Source organism: Hippichthys cyanospilos, chromosome 10, assembly GCF_059441005.1.
Source record: "Hippichthys cyanospilos isolate Australia breed blue-spotted pipefish chromosome 10, RoL_Hcya_1.0, whole genome shotgun sequence".
Classification (NCBI taxonomy): domain Eukaryota; kingdom Metazoa; phylum Chordata; class Actinopteri; order Syngnathiformes; family Syngnathidae; genus Hippichthys; species Hippichthys cyanospilos.
This window is the reverse complement of record NC_142378.1, coordinates 20828309-20856043: the sequence shown is the minus strand read 5'-3', so window position 1 is coordinate 20856043 and position 27735 is coordinate 20828309. Positions and strand designations below refer to the sequence as shown.

Here is a 27735-nt window from a genome sequence, read left to right as displayed (position 1 = left end):
CGCAGTAGGTGGCTCCAGTGGCGATGCAAAATTGTTTCTTATTGCTGCTTGCTTGTTAGAAGGTGTTTCTGAAGAATTGGCTAGTTTCAGGTTTTGGAGGTGAACTGCAAATGCCTTTGCATACAGTTCGTGTTAGATGCGGTGCATAGCATATTTCTTTTTTTTTTCTTTTTTTGCAGAGTTTACTTTTCCTCGATTCCCTTAAGCGCTTTCTTCTCTTCAATTAGAGGCGGATTGCAAACAACGGTTAGGTGCATACCACCACCTATTGTACGAGAGTGTAGCACTCAAGCCTATCCGTCAGCCTAGTTGCCCTCCTTTGTACTTGTGGCTCAATAAGCCGTACCCTCCAATAAAGTGAAAAGGAAATTAATGTGGCATGCCCGAGCGAGAAATCTCGTGGCGTCTCGCGAGATCTTGTCCCATCCCTAGTCGACACACAAATGCATATACCTAACTTAAGTTCAGTTTATAGCATACACATACTTGCATACTGTACATACACACATACAGTACATAAACAATTAGTCAGAGTAGTACATACTAATCGATTGTCATATTGATAACCATTTTACATTGCTTTTTCTCTGACAAGTTACGAAACAAACCACTAACTGAATCAAAAATTGGACTGCAAATTTGAAATTATGTTCTGCTTTTTTATCAATTATGTAATTTTGTTTACCTGATTTATCGTCTAATTGATAAGAAAATTGACAAAATAATTGAATGTTAAAATAAATGTTAAATGCAGTCAGATGCCATCAGGTCTGTGTGCACAACACCCCCCTCACCCTTCCCCCTCGATGATGAACATGTTTGGCTTGTGGTAGCCATTGTCCCCATGCCCCAGTTACAGTATCACAGTGAAAATAAATGTAATAGTCACATTCAATCAAGCACTTTTAGGGAAACTGGCTAAATTACTGTTGCACACTATATTGTCATGTTCTGTTGTTCATGTTTTGTTGGGGTTTTTCGTTGTGTTGTAAATTTGGGGTTTTCTGTTCATTTGTATTTGTGGGGTTCTTGTGTCATGTTCCTGTTTCTGTCCCCCTTTGTCTGTCTCATTAGTGTGATTGTGTCCACCTGTCTGTTTACCTGCACCCTGTATGTCTATCAATCAGCTTCCTCTGCCTCTTGTTCCTGTCCAGCTGTTTTGTGTTACCTGATTCATGTTTAGTGTAGTGTATTTAGTTTCCTATTAAGTTTTGCTTTTTGTCAGATCATTCTCTCGTCTTGTCATGCCTACCTGCTGGCACCTGCTAGTATTTTGTAGTTTGCTGTTCAGTTTTTCCCGATCCTGTTTTTGCCTTCCGTTTTGCTAATTAAACAATGGCTTATCTCACGCATTCCCTGCCTCGGAGCTTCCCTGCGCCTGGGTCGACAATTCCTGCTATCACGCGGACATTTGTCCCAGCCTCACTGGTCTGTGATATACGTATTAAAGAACTCTCCCAATATAGAAGAAGAGAGCATGCTGCATGTGGCCGCACTCACATTAAACAGACTTCTTTTATGTACTTAGAGAAATCCAAATGCTTAGGTGACAGAAAAGTATCCACCTTGTGTTTTCATATCACAACATTGAAGAGCTTAAAGACTTTGATCACGCAGGTTCATGCGCATTTAAAGTATGACCTTGATACATTTCATAAAAATGTGTCTAAAATCAGTCTCTGGATCACGGGAAAAATATAGCAGAAGAAAAGCTCTAAATCAGCTCGAAATCACATAATATGACATACCCCGAGAGAGCATCAAAGGAGTACTGTACCTCCAATTTGCTTTTTCTTTGGCTTTTCTGTGGCACTTCTTCCAATACCCTTGCTGTGTTTTATAGTTTTTATGTCTTGATAGGTATTCTCACATGAATTAGCTTTTTTCACAGTCACTGATGGTGTAGTACATTCATCTGACCAACAAGTCCGTTTTTACTCATTGATGATGTGACAATGAATGGCTGTTAGATGAATAGAACAGAATTTCTGTTTACATGTGACCATAAAGAACATTACATGAAAATTTGCTTCAAATTCACCAGCACCCTTGAACACAATGGTCAACTGTAGATGTAGTAGTATGCAGTATGTGCTGTAACAAAAAAGTGCTGTGGAATGCCACTCAGGCCCTACTCTTTCACAAAGTTTTAGGGAAATGTTTGTGAAATCTTAAAAAAAAAAAACATAATCATATTTCCACCCATGAATACACTGCTCCAGACTGAATAGGCTGACAACATCCTGATCCACTCACCTGAGCAGTGTGTAGATATCTTCGTGTGGATGAAATCTGCTTCTTTTGGCATTGTAATTGCAGGTTCACATGCAGACCTGCTTATTGAGGATGTGGTGGATGTCTCACAGATAACACCTGGAAAAAAAAAAAAAAAAAACGTTTTAATGTGAGCGGTTCTGTTTGTGAAATCATAATAATAATGTACATCCATCCGTTTTCAATATTCGCTTATACTCACTGTCTACAGGCAATAGGCGTGGGACACCCTGAATTGGTTGCCAGCCAATTGCAGGGCATAGTAAGTAATGTCAAAATACAAAATGTGTTTGTGTGCCACTTCAACCAAATAAAATGTGAGAATCAGATGGAGCATTCTGGAAAACTGGAGCCATGATCCTGGGTAAAAATCACCCTTTTGATTGTTGTTGTTGATTGTTTTTTTTTTGGTATCAGTTTTAATGTATCCTTTCTAACCATTATTTTTCAATATTCTCATTTCTTCCATTTCGTCTTCTACACGGGAATCCCCTACTCTGGCTGATAATGTCATGTTCTGTGCTAACGTATGTCTTTTTATGGTCACAGAACTCCTTCCAGTACGAGGGGGCAGAACTGCTGGATGCACACCTATCATGCATCTGTCATCAGCGACGTTCTTAAATGCAGTCGGAGCAGGAGAACAACGTCGTGTTGATTCCATATTTTCATGTTCTAAAAAAACCCTAATGTTACTACTCACCATGTTACTATGATAAAGTGTATTGCTCACCTTAGCAATGAGCAGTGTGATGTAATTTCTAATCAACAGCAAATGGCCACCCGTGAGATCAATACAAACGAGTGGATTTCGTTAATTTCCATGAATTTAATAACAATGAGGAGGCCGTGTTTAGAAGAGCAGGATCACTTATAACCTGACTGCAAAGAACATTTTTGGTTTGGCTTCCTCTTGAAATAATTGTACTATACCTTTTTAAAAATACATAGAGACAGGACCGTCTCTCCTTGCTGCTTAAAATTATTCTTGCAATTATTTCAGCTGCCAAAACTAAATGGACGACAATTGCAATCACATACACACACACACACACACACACACACACACACACGCACACACACACATACACACAAGCAGTGCTCTTCACAAGCGATTACACAAAGTAGTGCGAGATTATATCCACCGAATATCTGACGTCGTTTGCGGATTTAAAGCTGGTTTGTCAGCCTTTCAAATTCTTTCACATGGTTCCCTCACATGGGTCAGAGCCTGTTGCTAGGCTACCAACCCCCAGAATTCATCAGGGAAAAGGGTGTGTGCGTGTGTGTGTATATATATATATATATATATATATATATATATATATATATATATATATATATATATATATATATATATATATATATCAACTTTGATTTCCCAACAACCAAAAGGTTCAAATTGCAATTGAAGTGTATGAAAATAAGAGATTAGTACGTGATGTGAACTGTTGTTAAATCCAACATGCTAGCTAGCGTGTCCCTGTGAAGCTGCTTCTGAATGACCTGGATTCCTTGTCTCAAACGTCATTTAACAAATTATTTACTGTATATAAATGGACATTGTGACCAATAAAAGAAAAAACAGCATGATATGACACTTCCGCATGACACTGAACAGAGGCCGATGTGCTTGGTCTTTCTGATCTCATGCTCATCCATCATTCATCCAAAACCTCTGTGAATAAGCCAAAAGTAATTAATCGGCAGGTGCGCAGTCCCTTTCTTATAAGTTTATTTCTAATTATATTTAATAGAATAGAATACAGCACTATAATATTTTTTGTCATTTTATAGCTGGTATACAAGAAAACTGGTACTCTGATTGGTGCATATTAAAGATTATGTGTTAAAGCAAGTTATGTCAAGACGAAGTTCAACGTTCGACGTGGATATACTGTACTTGCCATCGTGTTGACCTGTCATTCTTAACAAAGGCAAACAAAAAAGCGATGTGCAAACAAGAAAAGACAAACTGAAAAAAGCCAAAGCACAAAATGTCCAAGACATATTTTTCAGCCCAGGCCAGGCCGAACACAGCGTCCCACTGCTGCGCCTCCCTCCAAAGTTGAGCAGTAGCTAGATAGCTTCTACTGCGATCATGGACCCAACATTGACTCCCCCACTTCATCCTGCTTCTCCAGGCGGTCAAAAGTCATCATCCCTTCCACCTGTGCTGCTTCATGGGATGAATATAGATTTTGCTCTCCCCACAAGTAAAACCATTAGACATATTATTTTTAAACCCACTGGACCATTTCCCAACGTCATATTACAAAGTAGCAGGTGTTTTTCTGATTTTCCCCTTCAGCCAGGTCTCAGATTTCTGCGACCATGGTTATGTTATTCGTAACAAAACACCGGATATGGAGTGGGTTCGGGACCACAAGCCCAAGTGGTTAGGATCCCATTTGATAAAACTGGATGTGTCATTCACACTGCCATTAAAAGTTCAGATACAGGTTGCATAGAGGCAAAAAAAAAAAATTCTCCATTGAGTCACCTTAGCCTGCAGTGCAAACATAGCCTTATTTAAGGAGCAGCTTGGGTTAAGAACGCCTCAATGGATTGGCTATTCTCTCTATTGAGAACAGAGAAAAGACTTTGGTCTCGACAACCATTGTTGATGACTTTCCTGAGAACAAGGCCTACAAGATGACATTCTAACGAGTGTGTACTGTATATCTTCTTTTTGTTATGGCCTGGATTTAGATGGATTTAAATCTGTATGGCAAAGCAATTTTGGTTGCCGCAATGAGCATTTTTCTGTATAACAGATTATAATACATTGAAAAATAGTTTTACAGTAATTTTCATGCCCTCACTTTTTATAAAAAAAATACAATATGGAGATTGGAAGATTGCAAAAATCCCTGGTGTGACAAGCTCTGTGTGTTTGTGCACATGCAGTTTTAGGGTTAAGCGTCTGAGGGCAAAAAATATATATTCTTGAGCCAGAGCCCATCACTATGTTGTTAGGCCACTGTTTTCATCAAACACAAAAACTATGACTCACTGACAATTTAGATCTTGATATTTTTTAATTCTACTCTTAATTCCCTTTCTAATTTTATATAAAATAAATAGTGGAACCTTAAAATTTGACAAATTTGACATCCATAGTTTTAAGATGTCATATTAATCCTTTAAATGCTCATAGTGACCAGTACTTTAGGAATAAGATATTGACCCAATTCGTTTTCATTAAACTTACAATTCATTGCTGAGGCATAATCTGCAAAATTTGCTTGTTTTAATGTTGCTACCTGTGTGTTGTGGTTTTGAATGTCAAATTGTGACAATTGGAAATCTGATTTATCATCTTTGTGTCAATTAAAACATAATTTCCCATTTGGTGTGGCCTAGCAGTGACCAAAAATGTTATAATGGATATTATATATCAAATGCATTTGACCACATCAAGAAAATAGTTTTGATGTACGGTTTTCATAGTTCAACAGTTATGTTTCGATTTTATTTTCTCAACCTAACAAGTGAGACACCTACATTGAAGGACTTACACATTTTTTATATATACAGTATATACAGTACATTGCAAATTACATACACATTATAGTCTGTGGTGTGCCCTGTGCTTTAAGTCATGTCTATATCGTAGGATAGTTCTATCTTTATTGTACTCTGCAGTGCTCCAGGGTTGGTATCCTGCATGTTTTTGAATTTAGAGTATCCAATACTGTACACCTGTCATGCATGGTTTTGGGATTGTGCGAGGGAACCAAGTACCCAGAGAAAACCCACATGGGCATTGGCAGAACATGCAATTTCCACACAGGAAGGCCGGAGCGAGAATGGAACCCAATATAAATAAAACCTCTGACAAACTAATATAAAAAGCCCAAAGACAAGTAACCTAAAATTTTAATCAATCACAATAAATGTTTATTCACTTTTTGAAATTATTGTGGATTTATGGTACTTATGGTAAGGGCCAAATGCAACATGTCACATGTATCCGTGGGGTGGCACTCTGACTTATGCAAGCGCCAGGTTCACGGATAGGGTGAGGGAGGATTCAAATTGCAAATGGTTTTGACCACAGGTTTGTTATTTCAAATGCAGTTTGGGGTTAGGGTTAGGGTTTGTTTATTTTTATGGTTTATTTTGTTCACAATTTGAATATGAGATACGAATGTTATACTCACTGCTGCTGAAAATAAAATCATGGACACAAATACAGCTGTCAAGTTGTCAATTGTTTGGTACACACTACGCGCGTCAGCCAGGTCCATCCACAATTCCGTCCTCGAGAGCTGTGGATAGGACGGAGGCTCTTACAGTGCTTTTTATGTCATATTACAGACTTGCACTCCTTTTCTTTACTGATGATGTAACTCATGATGGTAGTAGGAGACGAAAGTCTCAAGTTTTAAAAAGACAATTTGTCTATCTATTTACAGTAAAATGCATCAATCTAACCAGGAGAAGCTTCATCATGCTACAAGATAATAAATACATCCAAAACTACGGTGTACATTATCAGGGGGGTAAGGTCTTAGACTAGTTAAGTCAGCTACTGGACCTTTTGCAGGGGTGTCAAACTCATCTATATCGTGGGCCCCATTGTAGTTCATTGTAGTGGTATGACTGCGAAGTCAAATAAAGATTAAGTGTAATTGTCACACGTTTGCCTTGTTTTGAAATCAGAGGCCGGTAAAATCTATACAAAAGAGATAAAAAAAACTATTATTTTTTACCTTTTAAAAGTTAAAGACAACTTTCAAATGTAATATTTTAGCTGGAAATTTGAAGTCAAATCAGCAATTTGTGGGCCACATAAAATGATAAGACGGACCAGATCTGGCCCCCGGGCCTTGAGTTTGACACCTGTGTAATAGCGCATATGTTTTACCTTCAAATGGAAACTGATGGGAGAAACACTCAGAAACAAACAAGAACTGAAAGAAGGCCTTGGAAAAGCATTTCAAATAAAGAATGCAACAGTCCAATGAAATCAACGCGTCATCATGAGCTGTTTATCTTATCCAGATTTCTGAAATGTTGTCACATATTTATCATTTGATCTGAAACTCAGATGTCTTCAGGATCAACCAATACAATGAAATTGAACACGCCCTTTTTATCATTTTTACCTAAGGTTGTCATGAGCCTGAGCTCACTTGATGTATCGTACTTGGATTGCACCTAACCTATAAAACAATGGTTTTTGAAGAGGGGTCAGTGAAATAATTTGTGTCATTAACAAAAACTGTATATATTTCTGTTAATTTCATTATATTTTATATTAAATTGCGAAAGTATTCATGACTCTTCAATAAAGCAATCAATTCAACGAGTTATTCTTAAAAATGTTATATTTTTGAAGTTTGTCAAAATCAGGCAGGACGTGACTTTCACACGTACGCCTCCTGTGATGTCAGACTCTCAAATACATAACCCCCATGCGCACACATACACATTACTGGGCTACACCGGCTATTTTCTGGCGCTTTTAAACGTCAATAAACCCGCATCACCCACTAAAGCTTGTCCTTATACATGATGCTGTCAAAACTTTAAAAAATTGACAATAATTTAAAATTAATAAAATAAAATAAAAATAAAAAGTCATTGGAGCACTATCAGCAGTTAATCCCTGCAGGTTTAATTTTGTTCAGTTGTCGAGTCCTGATGCACAATGTAGAAGAAAATATTTAAAACCAAAGCACATAGACTCGAATAAATGAGATGATATAGCAATAAAAATGCTAAAGAGCAGAAAAGCAATGTTGAGTAATTGGTGATGGAGACAATGCAGCATGGCAGGTGTTGGTGGACCAGACCAGACTCCATCTGGTGCTGAGGGCCTGAAGATGGCCCAGACAGACACATATATTAATGTGGGAACACCGACGTCTAGCCTGTCTGCCCGCCTGCCTCTCCGTCACTTGCCAGACTGAATTTCAATCTCAAAGCCCCCCTACCATCCCCACCCCCTTTATTACCCCACAGCAATGCATTCATTCTGACCACAACTGGGCAAACAGTTTGCGTGAGTGTATGCACAGTCAGAGCATAAATAGTTATGTCAAATTAAATGGTGCTATAAATTTGTTAGCTTTGTGTTGCAATGATCCCATTAAAGGACACGCAAAAAGCACATTAGCATGACTTTGGTACTTTGCAATTCATAAGTGCAGCATTGTCCTGGATATTGAAATCCCAATTTAGAAATATGCGAATGCTGAGACACAAATAATGGGTAGTTTTAATAAGGCCAGATTTTCAAAATTAGTGTAATAAAAACTGAAAGACAGTTATGTCTGTAGGTTTTTTTTTTTCCCACCAGAAACAGAAATCGGACTGAGCAGACACATGGAATGCATATTCCTGTTCAAATGCAAAGTGTTATCCCTACCTGTACAACTTAACAAAAAGTCGCACCCTTTTGAACGGAAGTAAAGATTTGTGGTGACATGTGTTCACACAACTGTAAACACACTCATAACTGAGATGTGGCTGTATCAAAATTTGGGTAAACATTCAAAATCCCGTTAAACAGGAGTCAGCACACACTATTATCAAATAAAATTCAGCTCTTCTGTTTGGCTTTTCTTCATTTGGATAAAAGCTACATGGTTTGTGCTAACATTGACAATTATTTCATAGTTCCCAGTTGGAGCTGATGTAGAACTAGTATTTTTAGAGTACAGTAAATGCTTGTCTTTTCAGCATCCAGTTTGTTATAGACAATTACAATGTAAATGCATGTCATATATTAAGGTACAGTCATTGCCATTCTTAAATGCTCTCTAAAGTATTTGTATTGCGAACATAAGTGTACTTGTTCGTCTCATTTGAGTGGACATACAAATGTCCACAGCAGTAAATTGATGCAGGAGTGTGATGTCTGCATTCACATATATATTTTGGCAGTAATAACATGTGATTCTCCTGCATTTCTCTCACCATTGACAAACAACATTGTGGAGCATTGTTCATCTTTAACTGGAATTCCACCCCAAACATCTTTACATTAATGGCAATCTCATTAAGAAATATTGTGTGAATCATTAAGCACCAAAATCCACCTGTCTGTATCCATGTCAAGGGGGCGGACATTTTGCCACTTGCTGTCACCTGAAAATGACATCACATTTGCTCAGCAAACATGGCTCATCTGAGTTAAGTCATCATGCTATGTTCACAAGCTGAGATGTGATTGGCTGTTACTTGATCTGAGCTCCAGTGATGTCATTTCCAGTTAACCCTTTAGGCACCGGCTTTTGTATTTTTTTTAATCACCATTCAATCACCATCATCATTTGAAAAAGATTTCAGCTTGATTAAGGCATAATTATGATTAATGATTAAGGCATATTGGGTAAATATTGCTTGGTGCACTTTTGCTCTTTTGGTATTTAAAGGGTTCAATTCACATTCCACAAGTACAATCTAAATTAGAATGCTATGTTTCGAGTTGTGGAGATGCCTTTATTATTTTAAGATAATGTTTGAATTGTCTTCCCTTTTGAAAAAAAAAAATCATATTGGGTAAATATTGCTTGGTGCACTTTTGCTCTTTTGGTGCTTAAAGGGTTTAATTCACATTCCACAAGTACAATCTAAATTAGAATGCTATGTTTCGAGTTGTGGAGATGCCTTTATTATTGTAAGATAATGTTTGTCTTCCCTTTTGAAAAAAAAAAAGTCAAAGTAATATTGTGAATACTTGTTTCTCAGCATGAACACATTTTGAATAAACGAGGGTGTGAATGAAAATCTCTCAGCATTACCACTCTAAACACTATTATCCCTCATCAATACTATTCTATTGCTGACAGAATTGCTGTCCGTGCTATGTATCGTCCACATACTGTAGCTATTTTGGTCACCTGAATGACATTGCACAAAAAAAAGCCAAAAAAGAACATCAATCAAGAAAAAAAGAATCAATTGAAAAAAAGGTTAGTCGTCGATTGAGTGGTGTTTTTTTTAGCGCCCTTAAAGTTTGAACTTTTTCAGAACAGGTGAACATGATTTTAAAACAGCGCTGTGTTGTTCACATCGGAGCCTGCACACGCTGGGAACCAAAAATGATCAAGACGGTTGAGCATTGTCGTTACTATGCTTCCAGAGGGAACTTCAAAATAAAAGCATTCCAAGGCCATTCATGTCATGTTAATTGTACCTTAAGTACAGTTTAAAGGATTGACACTATATCGTAGTCGTAGCACTTCCATTAGTGACACCCCAATACACACACAGAAAAGTAGATCTTGGGGCAAAAAAGTTCTACATCATTTTCTGACAGCCTTCAGACAACAATGTAAACGAACCACAATAATTTCCTGTTGTGCTGAGATGTCCCACTACACATGGAACACTTTCATGACATGAATTACGATGCATCCTGGTTACTGATCACATGACACAAAAAGAGCACTATCCTTGCTTAACTCTTCACAACTGCCAGCCAGTGACATAACACTTTTAAAAAAGCTATAGTCTCAACTACATAGCAGGACTTTCCAACACAATACATCCAGAGCAAAACCGGGAGAGGTACGTTTTCCCTCCTCAGATGAAAGGGGGAACATCATCATCATAAAAAGTAGACTAACCCTGGTGTCTAATTTTCCCTCTCAAATACAGACCTATATTTGTGGAGATGGTTGCCATGTGATGAAATACTGCAACATAGCATACAGGGACACTTGGGAGTGGTTTTAGCGAGATGGGATCTACAGAGGCAACGTAGGAAGAAGTTAACCGACAGGGGACCAACATTTGATTGCCTGGAACACCATATAGACCATAGGTCTCAAACTCCAGTCCTCGAGGGCCGCAATCCCAGGATAAATGTTAACCTCCCTATGTTAATGTCAGTATCTGGATCAAGCTAAATCTTGAAATGATAGGACTGAATTGCAAGCTAAAATTAATTTCATACAGGCCATGCTAAATGAATACAGAAAAATATATACTAAATATATACTAACAATCATTAGTAAATATAGTATGCTTGTATATTTGTGGGTCACCATATTTTTTTAATACCATGGCCCTGAATCCTTTTTCCCATGAACTTTAGGTTGTTATACCATACAGTAGATAGCCCTTGTAGAGAACTCCAGTAGATAGCACCTAAAGTAAAATTCCATTATCAAAATGTCCCAATACAAGAGAAAATGGCATAGGTGCATTTCAGAAGATGTACTTGATTTTGAGTGGGAGTATGCTGGTGCAGTTGGCCAATAGCACCCAATGCAAAATTACATACTTATTCCCCCCCCATAAAAGAAAAAATGGCACAGGTGCATTTCAGATAGGTATGTTGAATTTGGTTTGGAGTAGGGAGTGTTGGTGCAGTTGTCAAATCAGAAGCCTCTCTCAGCCCTCAGATCTGTGTTCATGTCACGCCAGGCATACAATATGCCTGAATGATAACAAAGGGAAGGGCAGCACGGTGGAAGATGAGCTTGAACGTCCGCCTCACATGTGGATGCTCTGGGTTTGATTCTGGCTTTGGCCTTCTTGTGTGCGATTTGCCCAATGCTTGCGTGGGGGTTTTCAGGGACACTCTGCTTCCTCCCATTTTCCAAACACATACCATGCAGTTTAAGTAAATTGGACACATTTAAGTGCCCCTTAAGTGTTTTTGTGAGTTTAAAAGGTTTGTCTTTGTGTCCCCTGCGATTGGCTGGCAACCAGTTCAGGGTGTACTACTAATGCCCAAAAGACAGTTGGGATAGCCTCCAGCATGCCTGTGACCCTTTTGAGAATTAGCGGCTCGGATAATGGATGGATGGATAACAGAAGACATGCAGTTCCAAGTAACGCAGCACCTCCTCCATGAACAGAACCTCCCCCAACACGGCATGGCAGGGTGCACTCCACAAATTGCTTAACGCCATGTATCCCCTGTATTCAGTGATCCGGGTTGCACGGAAATAGAGTGTACATCCAAAAAGCGGTGGGAAGGTAGCAGGGAAGGAGGTCTTTTTTTCCCAAGCGATTGCCGTGACGTTTGGTGCTTCCCGATCCTCCATCACCACCCTCGTGATCGTTCCAGCCATCCTCGTATTAATCCTCCGTGACGTGACGTCTGCGGGATTAGTTTCTACATTCGGTTCTCTAGCTTTATGATATTGCATAAACTCATACAGCTAGATAACCAAAGAGAAAAACTAACCCACATCTCTCTTAAAGGAGCCGCCGCTGGCGCTGCAGCGTGTTGTGATCACGTGGCGCGAGCCCGCTTCCGCACCTCCCCTCCCCTCCCCTCGTTCACCTTCCAATTTTAACCAAAGAGTGTCGTTCAAAAACGGTCATCATTGGCTATAGCACACTGCAAAACAAGCCAGTATCGCTTGTGCAACCCCGCCGTACAACAGATCACTCACGACAAGTGCAGTCACGGAGACTGACATCATCGCATCGATGACGTCACACCCACCTGTCGTACGTCGTCATACACAAACGCGCGGCGATTAATTGTGATGCGTTAAACCACGCTTGGGTTGTGTAACCTTTAAACCGACGTAACAAACAAGCTGCGTCACAACGTGTTGTTGCTTTAAATGCCACCTTCCATTGACCCTATTTTAGACACGCACACACACATATAATTTCCACTGAATTAATCCAGGGATTGCTGTAGATCACTACAATTTAGCAACAGCAGTTTGTCAACATAACATTCCTAATCATTGCCCGTCAATGGCATTCAACAGTATCAAAACTAAGCACTGTTAATGAATCGCATTACAAACAAAAACAGGGACACAATGTATGAGAAATACATTCGATTGTTTCTATATAATGCATATTGCATTTTTCTTTCACGTTTATTGAAACGGAGAAAAAAAAAGTCTCAGAAAGACGACGGTTGAGAACCACAGGGCTGACAACGGGTCTACAGTATCATAAAATCCGAGAGTAAGCATCCTTCCCCGGCTTTACCCATCTGAGGCCAGCGACCTTGGGGTGGTTGGTGCCTAATTGTTAGTTTACTGTATGCAAACAACCAGCAATGCAGGTTTTATTTTTAAATGGCATATTTCAGGCTACTTGCAACAAACCCAGATGGAAACAAAACATGGTGATTTATGGAGAAAGAACAGCGAGTAAAAAATATAAATAGTGGCTCAAGCTGCATACTAATATTTAATGATGACAAAAAATATTCTCTAATGATCATAAATCCAAAACAGAAAACCAAAAGTAGGGTTAAAGCGTGGATGTGTCTAAATGTCCCACAGTGTCGTAATGTCGTACAGTAAAATTATTAAGAGTCATCTTTATGGATTTTTTTTTAACGCATCAACTTTTGAACTAAATTAGACGAGAGTAGGATAAACAAACACGAGCCCTTAAATCAAAGCATGCTCCAACACAATGTAATTCCCCCTTAATGAAACAAAGCACACAGCGGATGCAGATATTAGTGGGCCGTTTGAACGTTTTTATTTTTTTTTTATTTCGAGTAAACTAGCCTCAAAGAATTAACATAGTGTTTTGTGCGTGTGTTAATGTGTGTGAGCGTGTGTTTGCGTGTGCGTGTGTGTATGTGCGTGCGCGTGTCTGTAGGACCTTTTTACATGAGATTTGAATTTCCTGCATCACAGACCTTGCGTGACATTTCACTAAAACATATTCATTTCATTTGTATTGTTTATGATTATTTTTTAAAGAAATTAGAAGTATAAATTTATTTATTTGCCATTATTAATGATTATGTAATTGTAATTTGCACTCGTTTGACCTATCGGTGGAAAAAAAAAATATTTCTGGGATAAAAGTACAGTACAGTATTCTGGCCGTGACACGCCCCTTAAACTACATCACATCAAATAGACGTAAAGTGGCGTGTGTGTGCGTATATACAGCCTCATCTTGCTCCAATTCTCTCTGTTTTGCGTTGTACATTATTTGTTGCCAGAACGTCCCTGGTCAATGGAACCAGCGACTAAAGGACTGTACGACTACTGTCCGTGGTGCTGAAAATAATTTAGAAAATCGGAAAACAGGAAATAGCAAATTTTTGTAAAGGTTAATATGATGGTATATCCATCATATTAACCTTTTAAAAAAGGCGTATAACGTAAGGAAATTAATTTCAAAACATAACAATGGCAAAAATATTGGCTGTGGAGCTGTACAGGTGAAACGTATGTCATTTTAATTTTAACTTTAATTTCATTTTAATTTAGCAGCGAATAAAAACAGAAAGGTAAGTATTTAAGTTTTTTTTTTTTATTTGTTGCATTGTATAGTTACATTTTATGATATTGTTTTTTGTTAAGGTTCATACCTGAATACAATTTCATTACAAGTATAGAAAAATCTGGAAAATCGGCGCTGCAGTGCGATTAAAATAGTGCGATTAATATAGTTTTATAGAGTTATCTGTATTATACTCTAAAATGGGCTTTCATCTGTCCCACGACATGAAGTAAGAAAATGTTTAGGTTTCCTAGCACATTCTACACACAGAATTATTCCTTTAAGAATTTCGAAAGAAAATAATCATTTTGAATTTTAAATTACCAGCAAAATGAACAGCTTTATGAAATATAATTTCGCATGCATAGTGAAGACAATGAATAACATGTAATTCAAGCTGAGTTGCGGTTTGTCGATTGTGCTTGCTTGTTTACTCGTTGCTGTAACATGCTTTAACTTATCGAGAAGAATAAAGATTAAAGTGCATCTAAAAACAAAATACATTTTTATTTATGTGGTTATGGGTTTAAAATGAGTTCAAAATGTAACGTATTCCCAAATATACACATTGGTATGCTTATCTTGATTTTTTTTTTTTTATGTATTAACAAGTATATAATAAAATGCAAAAATAAGTTGATTACATTAGAGTGAAGTTCGGGGGTGATCATTCAAAAATAAGAATATGCAAACAAGTCACCATCAAGTTCAACAACGTGCTGGTACTTATTAGCATCAGAATGCTGTCTGGCGCGCGCACGCACACACACTCACACTCTCACACACACTAGCGCGCGAAACAACGTCTTCCGATGGCTGTCCCAAAATCACAAATGGACGCCACTTGGCAGTGACTTGCAGTTGTGGGCTCATAAGAAAGCACTGACAGTATTTTTTTAAAGAAGTGCGCACACACATACACGTACACACACACACACACACACAACTTACATGCAGCACGGTAAATCCATCTCAATGGCTTCTTGTCCTTTTCGTAAAGTTGACATATTTCTAACAAAGAGTCGGGGGCAAGCCAAATCTTCGTTTCTTGCATAACGTCAACTTCGTCCGGTAAGTGTGGAACAAGCCCTTATTGCTTTAGCTTGACTATGAGTCCAAACAGCATAACGTCCACATCCTCAGATGAGAATGTGCTTGCCTTGGACTCTGCGTCTCCTTGGTCCTTCCCACTCTATCTCTCCTCCACGCTCTCTCTCCCTCCGCCTCTCTTATCTCTGTCGTATCTCTGTTCATTCTGGGTTGTAATAGAGGATATTGTGAACAGGTTCCGTAAATGAAACAGCATAAAATGTTCTAAAGGAGACCAGTCGAGAGGGATAGCTAGCAAGGAAAAAGATGTGTGAGAGAGCGAGAGGGAAGAGAGAGAGAGAGAGCGCGCAAGAGAGAGAGAGAGAGTCAGAGAGGGAGAAAGAGAGGGAGACGGCACAGCTTGATGATGTCACGCAATCGCCAGGCTGGGTTGTCCAATGAACCACATCAATTTTTCCTCTATCGTGGACAAGATATAAAACATTTCACTGAAAATAGTTTGAAACAAATATTAATTTATGCTTTTTAAAATTTTGTTTTTTTTAACAAGTGTCTGGATGATATGTTTCACTAGCCATAGATAGCTAGGTAGATAGATAGATAGATAGATAGATAGATAGATAGATAGATAGATAGATAGATAGATAGATAGATAGATAGATAGATAGATAGATAGATAGATAGATAGATAGATAGATAGATAGATAGATAGATAGATAGATAGATAGATAGATAGATAGATAGATAGATAGATAGATACTCATTTTAGTGTCATGGGTGCGCGCTTAATGAACAAACTAGCAAAAACATTTTTAAAAGCAATGAAACAATTTTAAAGCAAATAAAAACGACTAATGACTGACAAATAATAATTCTAATACTACTAATATCCTTATTACATTTAAAAATATAGTTTGTATTGCATATTTTAATTTTAAATGCCTTTGTTTATCACGTTTCGTCACTCCACTGTGGTCCCACCCATGTCTCATCACATTTAACTGAATCTTTTCAATTATAACAATTATGACATCCAGGAGTTGGCGTGGATTTTTTTTAATCTCTTTTGTTTTGAAGGATGATTGGCAATATGAAAATGATTTGATTGCTTGCTGGTGACGTAGCCTGGAACTGCACATTACCCACACTGCAGGCCTACCTAATATCTTGATCACCTTCCGAGAAAATCAAATGAGTAATATTATAACATACCTTTCAATTCAAAATGCATACATACTGTTCTCTCATCTCTTATTGCGCCATAAATATTTCTCACGTGTAAGTCAACTGCTAGACATTTATTTGGGCATAAAGATAAATCAAACTAGAATATAATTGTAGGGGATCTGAGAGAATATATTACAAATATAAACGGATAAATATAGGCGGATTTAATGACCTTCAATTTCCAAGCGGGATATCTATATTCCGCTTCTCAGCGTGATCACTGGCGTCATCTATCGGTAAGGAGCACCACTACAGGTTACTCAAAAGGCCGGGAAGTAAAAAAAAAAAAAAAACGTCGGCCTTCATTCAGCTGCAGCCAATCCGCAGCCGCGCCTACTTTCAGCCATTTCATAGAATCTCCATTATGTTTAATAAAAATCATAGGAATATAAGTCATTGCTTTATAGAGCCATCAACACGAGAGTAATCAACACGAACAGATCGAGCCCCGAGACTCAGGCCTTGTTGCAAGGCTTTTGATTCAAAACCAACGAGCGCTGATTACCAAGATCAGTGCAACATAAATATTGGCATTAGAAAAATCATTGCTCCAATAGTGGAGATTAAAAAAAATGATTTATAAGTAAAGAGCACTAACTACATCGCTCTTCTATAGCCAATTAAAACAGATAAGGCTTTTGCGCCTGAGCAATCTGCACAAGCTCTTGAACGTTACGATATCATATCGGTCATAGGTACATTTATTAATATATACAACTATTTTATACCAATTAAATGAATTAATACATGAAATACAAGTTTTGCCGCCTACAATATCATTAGAATTATACACAGATTCAAACTTAGAACACGAAATTCTTTCAAAGCTTAGTATATAAAGCTGACTTCTAAAAGTATGACAACAACAACATCAATAATAATGATAATAATAATAATAATAATAATTAGCATAACAATATATTTTTAAAAGAAATTACGTGGGCAGGGTTTCATTAAAGATGTTTAATTAAGCTATGCTTATAACATGTTAAAATAACAATTAGCCTTATGTTAATTTAAAATGCAAATCTAATAGGCTAAAAGATTCCGTTTAAAGAAGTTAGGCCCTATCAATATAGTAATGTATGTTATTGTATTGTGTTCTTTTAATCATTTTACCAACGCTTTTATTTTACCTTTTAAAGTAATGGTGGAAAAATATTTCCAATTACAATTTTTAAGTGATGTGTTTAAACATATGGGATAGGTTCTAATATAACGTATTTATTTTAAAATATGTAGCATTGTCACCTTACACAAACTCCGATTTGATTTCTTGTACTTATATTGTTATATTGAAATATAATTATAGCTGTTTATACCGCATGCTTTACATTTTAATCCTATTGCTTTGACATCTGTCATGTAGCCTGTTTGTATTTACACTATAGTTTCTAATATGCCCTGAGACTCAGGCTTGATAAGAGGCTTCATTGAACACACGACACAGGTGGACGTTGCATGCTTAAAAACGGGCAGATTCCGAGTCACCACGCATGAAGGTCAGTTCTTCATGTTGAAGTCAAATGGTTAGTCACAATAGTGACCCCATTCAAGTGGACACCTCTGGGAATTGTAATGGCAGACATTCCCCTCCAAAAAGGCGTGAACTGACATTGCGGACGTTGCAAATTTCAGCAAACACTGGTCTGTACTCAAAGTAACACCAAATTGCTGTTGCAGTGGATGCGTGACTGAAAAAAATCTGGGTGGTGGAGTGCCCATCAAATTACTGACCTCCCTCCTAAGTAGTGAAAAGTGGATGAGAACAATAAAACGAAAAAGTGTTTTAGCATGAAAAAAAATCATCCCATCTCTTTTTTTAAGTCAGCATGAAGGCACAGGCTTTTGAGCTAAAGTGTTTTTGTTTGTGCCTGAAAATGTATTTATGTCACTGTTATGGTGATACAGCATATAATTTTAGTCAGTTTGGTTCTATAATTTTGTTCTTGAAAGAGTTTGGTATAGCTCGTTTGATTTTTTTTTTTTTTTTTGTAAAGGCTTTTATGTCAAAGGAATGTCCATGAGGATTGAACACTTAATTGAGACATATTTTGTGTTCAATGACAGCAAGAAATGGACAAAACATGTGCCAAAGAACCACTTCGAGCTCAAAGATAAAGTGTTCAAATGTGTAAAGCTAATTGTGAGATAAATGGTGACAAAACGTGTGCCAAAGAAGCACTTAATCGAGCTCAAAGATAAAGTGTTCAAATGTGTAAAGCTAATTGTGAGATAAATGGTGACATAAAACAGCATGTGGAAATATCAGCTTTACAATAGATATGTTTTGATGTATTGATACATAAGCATCAAATAATGATAAGACTTTCTCGGGGTGATTATTTTTTCCAGATGTCATATGAAAACCATCAAAAACAATTGACCATTACTCATCAGGTATCTCTTTGAGTCAGACGCATAATAAAGAATGAAACAAAACAACACCCAAATATCAAATATGAATGTGGGAGATGAATGCATTTTCCTACTTTTTCCTCTTTCAACATAATCATTATCACAAAATTGCAGTACTTATAGCTTCCCATGTACAAAATACAGCCTTTATCTGGTTGACCATGCAATTGTTATTAAACTTTACATAAAATATTTCCAAAATGAATCCCCACAAAAATATGAACCGACAAATGGTCATACAACATAATTCAAGCACTTGGAGAACTTCCTAAAAACTAAAATGGCTCATGAGGGCAAAATACATTTCACATACAAAACTACTCAACACAATGCAAAAAAAACCCCATAAAAAAACAGGTGAAAACAACTTGAAAATAATCATTAAGTGGGAGGAAACGGCCAACTTACACTTTTTGAAAATATTCCAACACTGGAGAAGAAGAAGAGATGTCTGCTCATCCCCGGCCACGAGCAAACTGGACTATTTTTTTCCCTTCCACGCTTTCCTTGTTTAATTGACAAAGTAGTGGCTGAATTTTATGCTAATGAGCACCAGCATCAGTCTGGCTGTGTGAAAAGAAAGGGAGGAAAAGAGAACAAAGTCGCCCCTCTTTTCCCAGGCAGTTCCCTCGGTCAAGTTCATGCACATTCAGACAGCTTTCAATGCACATGGCAGCTTGATCAGGGGAAGGTGGGAGGGCGTGGTGCTCCACACCTGGTGTGAAACCAACTTGGTAAAACAACTTGGCAATTAGGCCTTTTCATTGAATTCCCTTAGTTTTTTTTTTTTTGTTTTTTTTTTTTTTAGTGAACTGAGGTCTTGTTTGAATTCCTGTAAATTTCAAGAGTCTACGTCAAACATGCTTTATTTGGTACAAGTTTCATGGGTATAGAAATAAATGCCATGGTTCAAAACTACAGGGTTCCCTCATTTTTTGTTGTTAATGGGAAACCCCTGTAAAAAGTGAGTTCCGCGAAAAAATTCCTTAACTTTGGGGTGGATGTGCTAACAACTCCTCCACCGAGCCGCCCCCAGGTTAGTTATATCTTATCTTATTTTATTTTATTTTATTTTTTAGCTATTTAATAAAATTTTGAACATATACAAAAAAGACAGAGGAAAAACATATAACAATCATTGCATAAATGAAAATATAAACATTTATTGCTATCAATTTTGTCTTTCTACTTCCCCCAACACATTTACATTTAATATACATTTCAATACGGTGTAATGTGTAATACTGTATTTATTTTTCAGTTTTATAAAAGAGAACACATGATTACTGTTCACTTGCTAAGACAACTCTGACATTTTCAAACAACTGCTGGTGCAATGGATGAACATGAAATGAAATTGAATGGTCACATGACACCAACCTTCTGATTTCAGACCTCGCAACACTGTTTTGAATCTGGATTTCGGTACATACCTAAACTCTGTTCGATTTTGCATAACTTTGGAAGTATCGCCTCTGATTTATGCTTAGTTTGGTAACTATGCCAGGTATTGTCAGATAACATTTCCTTGGAATTTGGAAGCACTTTTTGTGAAGTGCAGTATTTCCTTAGTGTTGTAAGCATGCATTTAGTGATGGTAAAATGAAGCATTCTGAAACTCTGAACATTTTTGAACCAGTGTTTCATAAAGCTCGGCATGGAGGGAGAGTGGTTAGCACATTCGGCTCACAGTTCAGTCTGCCTCACAGCTTTCATTTTCATACACAATAGATCTCCCAGCACACACAGTGTGTCTCCTGACGATCTGTGTGTTTTCTAATGAGGCTGAGGAAATCATTCTGGCATTTTTAGCCATTAGTAAGGACATTTAAAAAAACAAAAACAAACAAGTCTGTCCCAAGACCTCCAACCTACAGACAACTTCTCAAGAAGACTCCCCCGGTAAGTAAAGCTGTTAAAGTGTGGACTGATGAAACTGATTTAGTGCTTCAGGACTACTTTTACTGTACAAACTGAGACATGTTAAAAACCGCAGTCGTGTACGAAGACAACGTGGATCTAGATGAATATGCTTCTGTAATTACCATCTACACTCACTAAGCATTTCAGAATATATCCCAACCAAAAGTCCTGGGTAAACTGTGATGTGAGGGCCAAATTATATGCACACACATCTGCTTTTGTTTCAGGCACCGCTGAGGACTACAAAAAGGCTAGATATGACCTGAAAAGAGCCATCAGAGAGGCCTAGAGACAGTACAGGCAGAAGCTGGAGAGTTAGTCCTCCACCGCTGACCCTCGACGCATGTGGGAAGGACTTCCATATAACACGGACTATTGACAGAGGAGCAGCACAGTCACATCCAGCCTAGTCACACTTCCAGATGAACTGAATGAGTTCTACATACGCTTTGACGCTAAAAATCCTGATCAGAAGAGAAAGATGCTGGGCATGGGAGTGTGCACGAGACCACCCTCCTCTCATGGTGACACCAGCAGATGTGCGCATGGTTCTGAGCAGAACAAACTCGCAGAAAACAGCAGGTCTGGATAACATCCCCGGCCGTGCACCCAGGGTTTGCTCATCAGAGGTAGCTGATGTGTTTGCAGACATCTTTAAAATGTCCGTTGCACAAGCCTCTGTCCCCACCTGCTTCAAGTCCACCACCATAGGGCCTGTCCCCGAGCAACGCACCGTGACCTGCCTGAATGACTACCATGCCATAGCCCTCACCCCAGTCACAATGAAGTTCTTTGAGAGGATTGTCATGACTCATATCAAAAAGAGCATTCCAGACACTGCGGACCCACTACAATCTGCATATCGACAGAAACGGTTCACGAATGATGCAGTTAACACTGCCATCCACACAGCGCTCACGCACTCAGAGAACAAGGACACATATGTAAGAATGCTCTTTGTCGATTACAGCTCAGCATTCAACACAATCATCCCTGACAAACTGACAGCGACATAACTCGGTGGTAGAGTGGTTGTCTCCCAGTCGAAAGGCTGTGGGTTCGATCCCCCAATCATCAAGACCATGTCTAAGTGTCCTTGAGCAAGACACTGAACCCCCAGTTGCTCCTAATGCTGTGTCATCAGTACGTGAATGACTAGTTAGTGTAAAGTGCTTTGAGTATCTAAGGTAGAAAAGCGCTAAATAAGTGAAAGTCCATTTACCATGACAGATAAACTCCTTACAATTGTTCTGGTACCCCGCCTCTGCAACTGGATGCTGAACTTTCTCACAGGCAGACCCCAATTAGCCAGTGTCCACAACCACACATCCAGCATCAGAACTGTAAGCACAGGGACACACCAGGGCTGTGTGCTGAGCCCCTTGCTTTGTATACTCTTCATCTATGAGTCATCTATGTGTCGCCTCCCAAAACAACACCAGCATAATTAAGTATGCAGATGACACTACAGTCATCGGGATGATCACTGGTGGGGTCAAGACAGCATATAGAAAAGAGCTGTCAGACATTGGGGCCTGGTGTCACAGCAACAATCTCCACCTCAACACAGACTAGACCAAAGAACTGTTCATTGACAGCAGATGCAGCCGCACAAACTACCACTAGTCATTAATGGAATAGAGGTGGAGAGGATGAAACCCTTCAAATTCCTTGGCACCTACATCAGCAAGGATCTCATCGGGTGCCACAACACTCGACAGATCATCAAAAACTCCCAACACTGTAGTTTCTGAGGAGAATGAAGAAATTTGGCACGCCAGCAAAGATACTCAACAACTTCTTCAGATGTACAATTCAAAGTGTCCTCTCCATCTCCATCACAGTCTGGTGTAGCATGTGATCAAGACCTGTTAGAATAATTATTGTTAGAATAGTTATAGATATAGTGATTATACATTTGCTACAAAATATTAATGCTCGCAATGAAGAAATGCTTTGCTGCGTGAATGAATAAACACATACTGAATGATAATAATGAATGAATAAACTGCTGATGTACTGCTAGGTATGTTGATGGTACGCTGGGAGAATGAGTGCACTGTTTGTGGGAAAAGAACTGTCTCGTCATTGTTTTCTTTCAAGCAGAAGGAAGGCCGCTCAAGCCTGCCAGTCGGAGCGTTCCCACACCTGTGACTCTTATCGATGTTATTGCTATGCATTATCAGAATGTTTCGCTACGTATTTTTTCATACATGCATTAGTTTCTCACCCACATGCTCACACATAGAAGGACAAGTACACAAGGTCCCGGCCATAGACTTGCGTTTTTCCCTGCCCCTTGAGGGCCGGGACCTTCATGTAGTTAGGGATCTCTGTAGCAAATAAAAGTAAGGGGAGTCGGAGAGACTGGCAGAGCGCAGTAGAATTGTCCTTGGCCGGTTCCTCTTCGCTCCCCTCATGCATGAGTTGGGAAGATTGCCTTGTCTCCTTTTTTGTGTACAATTTCTTACAAATGTCTGACAAATGAACCTGACAAGACCTCACAGCGCATCTGTGGAGCAGCCTTCCCCTCATTACAGGACATTTATCACAGCAGGGTTCTGCAGAGGACACACAACCTCATCAGAAACAATATTCACCCACAACACAACCTGTTTGAACTGCTGCCATCAGGCAGATGCTACCGGAGCCTGAGGGCCAGAACTGCCAGCCTGGCAAACAGCTTCTACCCACAGGCCATCCAGATTCTGAACAAATCCCTCACGCACTAATCTGACTCATCACCAGTCGCTTTAACGCATGCACACATGCACCTTACAAATCCTCCACAGTGCAGGAAAGCTGCTAAATACATAATAGTTTGCACTACAGGATATTTTGCACTATCATCCTCATATATATACAGATTCTTCCACTCCATCTACTTCATAATACAGTATTCTCAGAATGTGAGTCTATTCATTTATTTGTGCTTTATTATTACTGCCCTTATTGCTCTATTACTGTTTTTTTTCCCTGTTTTATTGCCTACTTTATTATTTTTTCGATTGCAAGTCCAATTGCAAGTTAGCAGCTTCATGGTATGGTATAAGATGCTGGCAGGCAAGGCATATAGTATATGAAAAAGCAGCAGATCCATTTTTGTTGACCTCAAAATGATTCTTATTTGTTTCAGTATTAATATATTTAATTCCTGCAATTATTTCGGGTAGAAATTAGAAACACAACTAAATCAAATGAATGTTCAACAAATTTTGAAGTAAATTTCAACCTCATTGGGTGATCTATGCAAAACATGATTTTCACCTATTTTTAGAAACAATTTCGATAGCATTGGAGGGACGAAACACCATACAAATTTCAATTAATATTTTTTAGCGTAATTTTTACCATCTTCAATGGGCCAGATACATCATAGTCTTTTTTTTTTTTTTTTTTTTTTTAACTAAACTTAGACCGTGTTGCATGTGTAGTGAGGTGCTTCACATTTATGCTTTGGTATACCCTGTAATTCTCACTTGTATGTAAGCATTAATATCCAGTTAAATAAACTTAGTGTGAAAGAGAAAGATCATCACAACTGGTTCCCATACAGCCTCTCTCCAGCATTTCAACTAGGTGCGGAAAAAGAGGAAACAAAATGAAGAGCGGAGGTAGGAAAACCAAGGCAACATTTGCATATATTCAAATCTGCCGTTGAAAAGCAGAGGACAAGGCTAGATAAAGGCGAGCCAATGGTGGGGCCGCATCCCCCCCCCCCCCAAGAAACCCACCAGCACCAAGAGAGATACTGGGAAGCAGTGTGGAAACCGAGAGGCCCCAAGAGCAAGGCATTGGGAGTAGCGGAGCCTTTTAATAGCTGGCATGAATTTGCATTTATTCATGTCGATTTCTTTTTCGCTAATTTGTGGTTGGCTGCTCACTAACCCCAGATGGCTAACACAGAGAAGGGATTAGTTGTGGCAATGATAAAGGATGAAGCTCAGTATATGTGCGTGTCAAGTGACCTGCTTTTTTTTTTTTGGGGGGGGGGGGGGGGGGGGGGGGATAGCAGATGTACTTAAGAGGTAGGAAAGCAAAATATTGTTTGCATCATCCTTAAAAATTGATTTTAGCTTCAATTCCAAAAAGACAGTTAGAAGGAGCGGAACACCAACTCAAAAGCGACCTCTGCTGTTTTCATGCTCAGGCACAGCGCAGCGCAGACGTGTTTGGGGTGGGGCCAGTGAGAGATTTTCCAATATAGTCAGGGGTGTAGTGGGCGTGGTACGCGTAGGTACGCGTCCACCCACTTCTACCGGCGCCACGTTCAATTTTTATTTCGGTTCGAGTTATGCTTAATAACGTTGGCCTGTGATTATTTTGGAGTAGTAAAACATTAAATTTTACGTTAGTTCAACTGGTGTTGTAGCCTATGATTGATGTTATGTATGTATATATAGAACATCCCAGAATCGCGTACACCCACTTAAAAAATCCCCACTACACCACTGAATATAATAGAAAGATGTTGTTTGGCACAGGTAGACGGATGCACCGTCGGAGGCCTCACGCGTTAAAAAGTATGAGCAGACATTATGATGCATGCGCAGGCTGGCCAAGCATCACTTTTACCCAATGAAACTGTCCTGATCTGTCTGTGTTTTGTTGTGGGTTTTGGGTTGTGTGGTTTAAGTTATAGGTTCTCTGTGTTTTCCCCCACGTGTCATCACTGTAATTAACCTCACCTGTCGCCCGTGTGTGTCCCCCAGTCAGTTTCCCCGCCCCTTGTTGTTCCCAGGTGTCTTGCGTCTTCATTAGTTCTGATAGTATTTATGCCCCAGTGTTTTGCATCGCCCAGTCGGGTCATTGTACGTCATTCCCCCGCTGTCTTGTCTCACGCTCCTTTGTACCTGTCATTCCCGTGCTGCCTCCCGTTCCTTGTTGGCCCCAGTAAGTTTCAGTTTAGCGTTTTTGTTTGTACTTTGTATTCTTCGTTTCTTTCAACCCAGCCTTTTTTGTCATTAAATCACCCCCACTTAGGCCTACCCCAGTCTGCCCTGCATTTTATTGGTTCTGCCTTTCCCGCATCCCGCACCTCCTCAAACCGGCATGCCCCAGCGTGACAGAAACATAGAACTCCATGTTATAGGAAGCATGAAATTACAAGATTATTATTCACAAGTAAATTAGTGTGATATACTACTCTGCTCCTGTCTCTCCTTTACCCCCTGCTTTGCTGACTTTGTTCTGTGCTGTCTCAACTATTATTACGGAAATGGTCAGTTGGGCTCTTAACTCTACTGACGACATTTTCTTAACGAGAAAAGGCTGAGAGAAGCCTTCCTGGTCCTCTTGGACATCCACAGGCCCATGGATACCACTGAAGTGGTGTACTTACCTACTGATCTTAGAGAACATCTATATTGTGGTGATGTTTCTTTGTTTATGCACGAGCAAGTTTTTTTTTTTTTTTTTTCCAGGCTTAAGCTATAGTTCTCACCAGGGAAATGGCAGAAGACTCATTATTTTTCTCCCTCTTCATCACCCACCCTACATCCAAGCCTTCTGCATGTCGGCGCTTGATACCCAAGCTTCCTGCAAGTCAGCGCCCGACACACGAGCCTCATGCCAGTTGGCACCTGACACCCAAGCCTTCTGCCAGTCGGTGCACGACCCTCGAGTCCCCTGCCAGTTGGCGCATGATCTCCAATCTTCCAAACCCTGCGTGTGTTTTTCTGTTTTTTTTTTTTTGAGAGAGAGAGTGGGCATCTTTTTGCTTACTCAGAACTGAGAGAGAGAGAGAGAGAGAGAGAGAGAGAGAGAGACCAAGTGAACCATTACATATAACAAATTCTACATTTAACGATGTGACAAATCCTAGTCTGAGCCCTAACCCTTCGCAGAGAAACCCTCACAAAAGAAGACAAACAGTTTCCGCTGGGGAGGGGAGTGTGGAAGCTGAAAGCTTGCAACTAAACAGGTGACATTTGTGGGGCAACCACATGGCGTTGACTCTGGGGCTGACGATAATTTAGTGGTTAAGAGATTAGGTTGTTCTTTATTCATGCTTGACCTTCCCAAATAATTTTCTGATTTGATTTCTCACTTTCTCCCTGTCCTGACAACAATCCCTGGCCCGGACTCTTTGGTATCTCTGGATCCTGAGAACTGCCGGTGTTACCCAGGCCCGTGTCATGATAAACTCCTCCTTAACTAAGCTGAAGCATAGAATGAGCTTGCTGGTGTTGCCATACAACCCAATGTGGCTAAGGCTGCGTGGTAATCCCAGCCATCTTCGCAGATAACGGCTCACCTTGTGATCAAACCCTTCCACCACAGTCATGGGGACCTCATAATTGAGGAGAGGCCAGAGGAATCTTAGATGGATGGATGGATGGTCTGCATCTTTCAGACAGCAGTTGAAGAACATTCGAAGGCTCTTCATTGGCCTCTCAGTTACTGATGGGATCTGATCTTTTCCCAGATACCAGCGGGCCGAGAACCTTATTTCATCTTTCTTTGAAAGGTGTTTTGCATGGCTATAGGCGCATCTGCAAGCCAGTCCTTGGATTACCATCCACAGTCCAACAGGCAGATCGAACAGGGAAATCAGGAGTTTGAGGCCACCCTTGAGAGTGGACGTCCACAATGTCCTTCTTCCTGTGCCACTAACTTAGAATATGCTCAAAAATTGTTGATCGCTTTAGCAAC

The 27735-nt window shown here is 39.3% G+C and overlaps 1 long non-coding RNA gene across 2 annotated transcripts in view; it reads right to left on the bottom strand.

Annotated features, from left to right (window-relative positions):
• The window catches only part of LOC148417506 (uncharacterized), a 55071-nt gene extending 39234 nt beyond the window's left edge, over positions 1-15837 (bottom strand). For both annotated transcript variants that reach the window (XR_015866981.1, XR_015866980.1), the window contains exons 1-2: positions 15415-15837; positions 2257-2373 (exon numbers count right to left, since the gene is read on the bottom strand). This is a non-coding gene — a long non-coding RNA (uncharacterized LOC148417506). The remainder of the gene's footprint in view (positions 1-2256; positions 2374-15414) is intronic.
• Positions 15838-27735: the final 11898 nt, after the last annotated feature.